The sequence below is a fragment of the Panthera tigris genome, chromosome B1, assembly GCF_018350195.1.
Source record: "Panthera tigris isolate Pti1 chromosome B1, P.tigris_Pti1_mat1.1, whole genome shotgun sequence".
In the NCBI taxonomy this organism is placed as follows: domain Eukaryota; kingdom Metazoa; phylum Chordata; class Mammalia; order Carnivora; family Felidae; genus Panthera; species Panthera tigris.
In genome coordinates this window covers 27,658,608-27,669,119 of record NC_056663.1, presented here as the reverse complement: position 1 = coordinate 27,669,119, position 10,512 = coordinate 27,658,608, and the positions used below count along the sequence as shown (strand labels likewise).

Sequence of the window (10,512 nt, the reverse complement as noted above, 5' to 3'; positions counted from 1 at the left end):
TGTTGATTATGATTATGATTATCGACATTATCAATGTCTTATGATACGTCCTTCATCTCTAGTGCAGTACTGTTCTCTCCACTGATGCCAATGACAGCTACATGCTACACTCAGCAGGCTTTTCTCCTCCACCAGATCTCATGCTATTTTGCTTCTCTGAGGTTTCATGTTGACCATCTCCTGCTTAAAAATTTTTTTTTAATTTCTTGGAGCCTCTTGCCATAATTCTGTCTAATTCTCCTCTGTCCTCCTCTTACCTGTCTAGCTCCTCTTCTCTGACTTCTTCCTTGAATTCTTCCCATCCATTGAATAGGGGGGGGGGGGCAATTTCTCCTCTCTGTTCTACAGTCTTTTTTTTCTACATGACCTCCATTCTCATGTCACTTCTTTACAGATGATTCACAAATCTCTAACTTTAGCGTAAAATTCTGGTTTTTCAGTTGTCTCTTGGATACTTTGAATGTCCTGCTGACATGTTAAAATCTTTGCATTTAAAACCAAACTCATGCTCTCCCCATCCCCAATAACCCGTTCTTGGGATTTTCCTAATTCTGTCTGTGTTGCCATTGTTTTTGTCTCTAGAGCTTACAAAATGGTTAGAGAATTCTTTCGTTCTGTAAAAGTTTTCTTTCCACTTTCTCTCTGATTTATCTCTTATTTGCAATCTTACTGTGTCTCTTCCTGCTTGTATTGCATGTTCTATTTGTCGTCTAAGTGGTTTATCTACCCATAGATTCACTTTTCTATAATCCATTCCACCCACCAGGTTGAGATTTGCCTATTTAATTCACCAATGCCATGTCATTAGCCAGCTTAAAAACTTTAAATGACTACCAGATACTAACAGGGTTCACCCCAAACTTCTTATTCTGGTAGGAAAACAAAACAAAACAAAACGCCTAGAGAATCCAGAGCTGTTGGTTTTGGTCTGACTTTTACTCTATGACTAATTTGTTTTGTGAACATGATGAAATCACTGGTCACCCGGTAAAAGGTCTCTTTCCTCTAAAGTGAAATACTAGCAGAAGAAAAATAACCAAAGGAGAATTTTGCAAAACAGGAGAACCAAATGGCCAATAAAAGGTGAACAGACGCTCAATCACAATGAGATATGACTACATACCATCAGAATAGATCACATAAAAAAGACAGACAATACCATATTTTGACAAGGATGTGCGTGCAGCAACAGGAGGGGTTTTTATATACTGCTGGTCCAAGCAATTTTATTCCTAGGTATATACTCATCAGAAATGTTTGCATGTATTCACCAAAGGGCGTCTATAAGCATGTTCACAGCAATACTATTCAAATTAGCCCAAAACTTGAAATTATCCTCAAGTCATAGGATGGGTAAATAAACTGTGACACACTCACAAGTGGAAGAGTATTTAGCAGCAAGAATGAAAAATGTGGATGAATCTCCTAAACGTGATCACAGGAGCCAGATGCATAAGAGCACCTGCCATATGATTTCATTTCTAGAATGTGAAAGCCAGGGAAGACTCATCTGTGCTGTGGTTACCTTTGGGGGGAGGATACCCAGTGAAGGAGCATGGGTTGGTTGTGGTATTTGTAAGTTTCTTCCTTTGGTCTTGGGCTGGATATATGGATGTGTTCAGTTTGGGCAAGTTTATTGTGTTGCATACCAATGCTATGTGTACTTCTGGTATGTATATTATGCTTTACTAAAACGTTTTCTTTCTTTCTGTATTATTTTTAACATTTATTTTTTGAGAGACAGAGAGAGACAGAGCATGAGTGGGGGAGGAGCAGAGAGAGGGGGAGGGGCAGAGAGAGAGGGAGACACAGAATCCGAAGCAGACTCCAGGCTCTGAGCTGTCAGCACAGAACCCCATGCAGGGCTTGAACCCACGAACTGCGAGATCACGACCTGAGCTGAAGTCCGAAGCTTGACTGGGTGAGCCACCCAGGTGCCCCAAATAAAAGGTTTTAAAATGATCACTCAGGGGAGCTATAAACAATGGGTGCAGTGAGGTAAATAGCCTCCCCAGGTCTGCCCCCCAAATAATATGAAATAACTTTCTATCTACAAAAATTCTATGAAAACCACTTGTCAACGTGAACGTAAATAATGTTGAAACTGTAAAGTAACTGCGAGTAAAAAGGGAAAAGTCAACAAGTATCTGTGCTGTGGCCCATGTGTTCCCTTCTCACCCCATGGGGTTCAGTGGCAAGCAAAGGCAGGCGGAGAGAAACTGTGAGACACACAGGAGGGACCCGAGTGGAGAGGCCTGTGCATGAATTGGAGTGACCACCAGAAAGATTGTATTTACCCTAAGTCAGAAAATCCTAAAAAGGTAACCGGGTAGATCAGAACATGACAGCAGAGAAAGGATTTCAAAGTATTCAGGACTTAAAGGACCAGATAGACTAAAAAGAATAGGACCAGATATGTAATTTAAAGGGACAAACTCTATTTTAAAAAAAAGTTTGTTTATTTTGAAAGAGAGAGAGCAAGCAGGGGAGGGGCAGAGACAGAGAGAGAGAATCCCAAGCAGGCTCCACGCTGTCAGTGCGGGGCTGACATGGGGCTCGATCCCACCAACATGAGATCATGACCTGAGCTGAGATCAAGAGTTGGTAGTAACGGGCTGAGCCACCCAGGAGCCCCCAGACTATATATATATATATATATATATATATATATATATATATATATATATATATATATAATTAAAAAAAATTTTTTTTAATGTTTATTTATTTCTGAGAGAGACAGACACAGAATGTGAGTGGGTTAGGGGCAGAGAGAGAGGGAGACACAGAATCCGAAACAGCCTCCAGGCTCTGAGCTGTCAGCACAGAGCCTGACGTGGGGCTTGAACTCACAAGCCGGGAGATCAGGACCTGAGCTGAAGTCTGCGCTCAATCGACTGAGCCACCCAGGCCACCCTCACCCTGACTATATTTTAAAGGAGAAACCTGATTTAAAAGGATAGTCTTCTGGGGAAAAAAAGCTTCTAGGGGAGAAAGAGGCAAAAAAGAAGGAAGAATCACCCTTGGGAATTCAAGTGGTAAGTGGGAAAAGAAGAAAAAGGGAGAAATTTTGTGTCCTATAAGACAAAAGAGAATAAAAACACTGGAAGCCGAGCTCGGTTCAGCTGCACATATGCTAAAATTGGAACGATATGGAGAAGATTAGCGCGGCCCCTGCGCGAGGATGACACACAAATTCGTGAAGCGTTCCAGATTTTAAAAAAACAACAAAAAACTGGAAGCCTTGCAGGCTCTTCCCCCACCACTAAAACAGTACAACAAAACCCCACTGAAGTACCTGGACGTTTGTAAGCCGAAAAGGAATTAAACTAGGAATCTTCTAAAATGCGGAAATATCACAAAAATGAACAAAAAGAAAGTGAAATTTACAGAGGACTATGTCAGATAATCAGGAAATGAACTTGCATGCAAATCAACTGAGGGAAATTCCCCTCCTGGAAAACAGCCATGAAGCAGAAAAAAATTGTAAGTCTATACTCTCATAATGAATGAAATCTACTGAAAAAAGCATATGAGAAAACCTCTTTAAATCTGAAACCGAAAAACTGAAAGCAGAAATGGACCAAAAAAAAAAAAAAAAAAAAAAAAGGAAAAGGAAAGGAGAGAGAGAGAGAAGCACCTGGGTGGCTCAGTCAGTTAAGTATCCAACTTTGGCTCAGGTTGTGATCTCACCGTTGGTGAGTTTGAGACCCACATCAGGCTCTGTGCTGATAGCTCAGAGCCTGGAGCCTGTTTTAGATTCTGTGTCTCCCTCTCTCTCTGACCCCTCCCCCAATTTGTGTTTTTTTCTCTCTCTTTCTCTGTCAAAAATAAATAAGCATTTAAAAAAAAAGAGAGAGTGAGAGAGAGAGAAAAGAAAAAGTTAATTAAACTCAGGGAAGAAATGGAAGAAAAAGAGAAAGTTATCTCAGAAATGAAGAATAAAGTATAACATGCACAAAGGAGAATGGACCAAATGAGCATTTAATTAAAGGTAGGAAAACAACCAAAGGGATGGTAATAAGTAAACAAAAAAGTAAAAAGGCTCAGAAGGTAGTAGAAAAGAAAGACAGGTAAAGAAAGAATAATATTCATGTTATCTGAGTCCCTGAGGAAGAAAATAAAAACAATGGAACAGATCTAATATTTAAAATTATAATCCAAGGAAATTTCCAGAAGTAGAAAAGATCTAAATCAACACATGGAAGGGCTCATCTGTCAAACTTAACCCAGAACTATCAATTCTCAGACATAGCCTGGTCCAACTAATAGTTCTCAGAAATAAAGATAAAATCCTCGAGGTCTCTCTCTAGACAAAAAGATCAAATTACTTACAAAGACAAAAGAATTAAACTAGCATTAGACTTTCAAAACCAACATATGAAGCAAGGCAACAATGGATATTTTTGTATTCCTACATACATCTCCTTAAGCTTTGTGCTGGGATGCAGTTAAAGTTGCTTAGAAACACTTTGATCCTTTCCAATCTTGCTTTTATGATTTGCTAGGTGGTTCTGGAGCAGTGCTCCTACTACTGAGATAAGACCTTCCTAGAGTTTGTCCCTGGGGGGTGGGAAGTGGGGATTAGGGGGTGGGAGAGGGGTGGTGGTGGTAGGGGTGGAGGTGTTTGTCAGGCTTGGCTGGTGCGGACAGGTTCTCCCCTCTGCTCTGTGTGAGCACTTCCTCCCCTAATCCTGTGGATAATCCTTTCCCTTGTCTTGGGCAGTTCTTCATTAGCCATGCACTGATCAGTATTCTGTTGAACACTTGGGAGGACCCTGTGCAGATTTCTGCAGTTCTCTGTGCGGCCCTCTCTGCTCTAGCATTCTATCTGATGAACTCTAGCTGCTTTGATTCCCCCAGACTCTCAGTCCTGTCTCAACTCAGAATATTCTCTGGCTCTGCCTCAATCCCATTTCCCCATGCCATGGCCTGGAAATCCTCCCAAGGCAGTAAGCCCAGACAATTGTAGGGCTCACCTCATTTGTTTCCTGTTTCTTGGAGATCGCTGTCATTCCTTGCCTGATGTTCAGCGTCTTGAAAACTGTTGTTTCTTGTATTGTTCCAATGTTAATTTTCTGGCTTTGGGGATTATACTATGGCTATGTCAGATGTTATCAGGGAAAGCTAGGTGAAGGGTACACAGACATTTTCTGTACTACTCTTGTAACTTTCTGTAAGTCTAAATTCAAAATAAGTTAAAGATATTTAAAAATGAGGGTTTTCACTTCATACTTTTTTTAAGGAAACCCAAAAATATTTAATTACTACATCTTTGTTGATGTTGTGTAGCTTCTTGTAGCACAATAGGACATGACCAAAAGTAAACAAACATGCTCTACTCAGGAAGTCTAGCTGCCTAAAGAAATTGACTTTTTAAATGCCAGCTGGGCTTTTCACCCAAAAGGGCCTGCTTTCAAGCAAACTGAAAGTACCCGCTCACTTACTACTTCTAAAGTTATTTAAAGCATTCTTTTTATTTTTAACTATTGCATATTGGTCTTCCATTAACTCACACAATTGAGCATTATGTTTTACAAGTTTTAGCTCTGCTCATGCATTCAGAAAAATGCCATTCTTAATATAATTTTCTCCTCTGCATGTTCTGTCTGTACCTTCTCACCTTAAGGCCCAACTCAAACATCACCTGTCCTATGGAGTCTTAAACCCCAGTTGGAAGACATGTAACTTCATGTAAACACGAGAAGCACTTTGCTTCTATTATTATGTGGAATGTAAGACTGCAATTTTAATCAGTATAAGGGGTTCATAAATGAATGATATCTGTAGTCACCTCCTTTATACATGTTTGGACTGAACCCTGACTGAGTCTTGAGGATGGATTGGATTTGGAAGGCTAGAAAGAAGGAAAGAAGACATTTTGGGTAAGGATATTATCATGGGCAGAGGCATGATACAGAAATAAGCATGGAAGAAGCAGGAATAAGGAATGTTGAGGAGAGGACTTCTATTGTGTTGTATTCCCATCTCTTTAAAAAGAATATTATAAAGGACATTCTGATTTGGAACAGGAGCAGAGAGATTTTGGATTTATTAGCTATGTAACCTTGGAAAGCCACTTAGCTATCTCTGGGCCTCAATGTTCTCATCTGTAAAACACAAATAATAGAACATACTTTGTATGATATTTTTGAAAAACAATGTTTAAAATATATGGTAAAGTACTTTGGCAACCAAAAGATGATGCATGACTTTTCTTAACTTCTGGTTTTATATCTAGAATAAAATGTCTGCAAAATGATTTGCTTTAAAAATGAGTAAGCTATCGAGTCTTCTTTGAAGATATTTTCTTGGAGTATCTGTAGAAAAGTGCTTTGCAAAGACTAAAATTCTCTTTCCTCTGCTCCTTTTCTTCTTTAGTAAATGAAGAGCTAAGAAATCACTCTAGAATAATTGATATTAACCACTCCCAACTGAGGACAATGATTATAAGCATCTTGAAAATACTTAGTGTTTCTCTTGGAACAGTAATTCAACTTTGGTTCATAGAATGTAGTCTTTTTTTGGAAGGATGGGTGAGGCCTCCCCAAGAATTATCAAATGTAGGGTATGACAAACAGCACCCCTATTCAGGGAATGCAATAGAGCTCTTCATGTTTTAAGGATTAAAAAAAATCTGCCAATACTTATGGTAAATCCTTGGGGATCAAGCTGGAAAATATAGGTCCTGGAATTAGATGGCACACCAAGAAGGTTGTGGATGTGGATCACAAGAGTTGAACATGTAGAGCCATACCTCTGTGGCCCAAAGATGGGGCCTCTGGCCTATTCAGCATTCAGACTGTGGGATTGTTTTCTGTTAAAGAGCTGTGCCATGTGCCTTATGCTGGAATTTGGATTAGAGAGAAATCATCACTAAGTAGATTAGCATCTTCAGTGACCACGAAGAGTCAGTCAGTCTTCAGCAGTGACACTGTGGCAGCAAGAAGCAATGGTGTCAGTATGTTGGACTGTTCCAACTCTTTTCTTGCCTGGCTCTGTGGCTAGACTATTTCCTCCAACCCCAAAAGTTTTGGGATGGCATGAATCCAGTGATGTGCTGATAAATATTTAACAACTGGCTCTGTGGGAAGAAAAAGCCCCTATTCAGAGCATTACCAATCTTTGTGGTGTAAATACTCCCACCATGGAGGATTTCAAGGTACCAATGTGGTGTCACTGCACATACAGTTGGGAAAGGATGTGATTGATAGTACCCTACCCCATGCAGTTGAAAATCCGCATAAAACTTTTGGCTCTCCCAAAACTTAATTACTAGTAGCCTACTGTTGACTGGAAGCCTTACTGATAATATAAACCGTTGATTTATACATATTTTGTATGTTGAATGTATTATATCCTGTATTCTTATAGTCAAGTAAGCTAGAGAAGAGAAAGTGTAAGTAAGAACATCACTAGAAAGAAAAAAACATTTATGGTACTGTATTGTGTTTATTGGAAAAACCCCACATGTAAGTGGATCTGTGTGGTTCAAACCTGTGTTGTTCAAGGCCCAGTTGTAATTTATTTATTAGTTTACATAATTTCATTTTGGATAATAGCTATATTTGATGACAGCTTTGGAAACTTAACAGTTAGCCTTCATGAGCTGATGAGACCTAGCTCCAGCACATCGCTGGATAAATCCATGAGGATATGGGATGGAAGAGGCCTCAAAGTTAAGATAATGGGCTTGAGATAAAAGTGGAAAAATGACAGGTATAATTTCTTTTGTATCTTGGGTTTATAGTCATATAGGTTATACAGTACTGGATCCCAAATACCCCCAACCTGAGACAAAATAGTGAGTGGTTTTGAAGAATATAATGACCCCAGAAGTCTAGATGTGCTTTTTCTTAAGCTCTGAATGTTCAGAGTCCCTGAGCATTTAGACAGAGTTGGATTGCCTCCCTCAATGGAATGAGGTCTCTTTATTATCAGAGTTCCTATCCTGTTTATTCAGACTGTTTTTCTATGAAGGAGACATGGCAGTGCATATTTTTGTTATGGCTAATGTCATTGCTTCCTTAGGACAGTGGCCAGCGAGATAAATTAGCTGACTTGACTGAGCTGGAGCCAGTGAAGTATCCGCTCAAACCCATGTGGTTCTGTTTGTTCCTTCTTTCATTTGCTCAACAAAGATCTAGAGCCCCTACTATGTGCCAGGCATTGTATTAGTATCAGGAATATAAAACGAGTAAGATGTGAATTGTGCCTTAAAGGTGCTGGCAGTATCCCATGAATCTCTATGCATCTTGCATGGGAATGAGCACCCCAGGGAAGCAGGTGTGAAGTAATGGAAAAGTTTTCATAGTGAGGGATCTTGGTTTGGGTTGCCGTTGTGGTCCTCTTAGAGTACTGTGTTTTTAACTTTAAGATCGAAATGTCCTACTGTCTTCAATATCAAACTTCCCCTTACTCTATCACAGCGACTCTTCTTAAAATGCTCCCCTTTCACTCCTGCTGAAGTATTTGGAACAAGTATGAATTAAGCTTTTAGAGATTAGCCGACCAGGCCATAGAGAAGTGAGGCAAAGGGGAAGGAGGCCAATGATGAGGGCTCAGTCTGGAGCAGGGAGCCAAGTCTGGGAAAGGCAGACTGAGACCAGGTGGTGTTTGGGGGCCTTGGGTAGTTATGGACCGTAGGAGGGTGCTGGAGGGGTGCGAGGTGTATGGGTGAAAGGATAGAGAGACTGGTAATAAGTTTGCCCATTTCTCATTGTTGTCTAACCCAGGTTCTGCTTTTGGTTAATCAAGGCAGTATGACGTGCTCATTAAGATCTGATTTGAAACTTAGGAGATGTGTTCAAAACCTTGAGTTTTTATTAATAGAGTTCATGACCTCTGCCAAATTATGAACCCGTTTGAACCTTAATTTCTTCATCCATAAAATGGGAGCAATAACAGCAGGGTACGGATTACTGTAAATTAAATGAGAGTGCCTCTAAAATGTGCCTAGTATGGTGCTTAATTTGCATTATAAACTCAATGAATATTTGTTTCATTTCTTTCTAGACATCTAAAAGGGCAAACATTGAGGCATAGAAAGTATGCTTGAACCCTCCAGCTACATAGATAGTAGCATCTAGCAGCTATCCATATAAGTAATTATATGGCTGAGAGCAACTGTTCAGTTGGCTAGCATTGCTGCTCAGTCAAGTGGCTATTAGCAGAAGTGAGTTATCTGCCATTGCTTCCACTGAAAAGGACATCTTGATTATGGTGCCCTGTGAGTTTCCCGATTAAAAATATCTAAGTGATAATTTTCATTAACCTGCTCCACTGTTATTGTGGGTATAAGATGTGGGGAAACAGATTTAGACTGAATATAACACAGCAGAGATTTTCTAATTATTACTGTTCTGAAAGTACAGTACTTTCAGAAGTACAGTACTTTCTGAAGTACAGTACTTTCTAATTAGTACTGTTCTGAATGTACTGGAATAAGTTCAGAGTCCTGATTGTGTTCAAGAAGTTGGGTTTTCACTTATCCCAAATGGAACAGAAATTTCATCCAAATTGCTTTTCAACTACGATGTTTCTTAGATGGGTAATTTGGTGTTTATTAAATCCACTGGAGGAGAGTCTAGCTATCTGTTGAAAAGGTCTTCCTGTCAGGTAAAAATTACTATAAATAGCCAATTTTCAACCAGCAAGTAATATTTTTAGAATGCTTACAAAGAATCTAGGTTGTCATCTTTGAAATGTGTGAACTTGGTAAGAAAAAAACATTTCTTCAAGTGTTAAGAAAAATTTCTGATGTTTCAATAACTTAGCTATGGTTAAACACTTTTGACTTGGCTTCTGATTTATTTCACTTCTGGGGTCACCTAGAAAGTAGGAATAAGATGCTTTGGTTCTCTATAAAAGTTCTACAGTGTCCAGTATGAGGAATCAGGAAAGGATAGTGGGAAGGAAGATAGTGGACTGTGGATCAGGAGTTTTGAAATTCTGTCTTGGCTCAGTCTTTGGCAAGTCATTTAATGTGGCTATCTCATTTGTAAATATTACCTACTTCTAACTAATAGTGAATATTGTCCCACTATCTTACTCAATAGGATCTCTGTGTGATCAAATGGGCAAATCTATATGGAAAAACTCTCTAAATTGGCTTGAGCTGTACAAATGGTGGTTTTGCCATTACTTCGGCTTCACAATTCAATAAATTAGCAACTAAACAAATATTACCTTTCAATCATGCCCCAGGCAGATGGTTGGGTTTTATCCCTTCTATTTTCTTGATTTATATTTCTTTCTTTCTTTCTTTCTTTCTTTCTTTCTTTCTTTCTTTCTTTCTTTCTTTCTTTCTTTTCTTTCTTAATTAAAAACAATTTTTTTAACATTTATTTATTATTGAGAGACAGAGAGAGACAGAGTATGAGCAGGGGAGGGGCAGAGAGAGAGAGGGAGACACGGAATCCGAAGCAGGCTCCAGGCTCTGAGCTATCGGCACAGAGTCCGACGCAGGGCTCGAACTCACAAACCGCGAGATCATGACCTGAGCCGAAGTCC

The 10,512-nt window shown here is 39.5% G+C and overlaps 1 non-coding gene across 1 annotated transcript; it reads left to right on the top strand.

The window, feature by feature from the left end:
- Nucleotides 1-3,112: 3,112 nt before the first annotated feature.
- On the top strand, nucleotides 3,113-3,219 carry LOC122238200. The gene has a single exon (XR_006217162.1). It is a non-coding gene; the product is annotated as a U6 spliceosomal RNA (small nuclear RNA).
- Nucleotides 3,220-10,512: the final 7,293 nt, after the last annotated feature.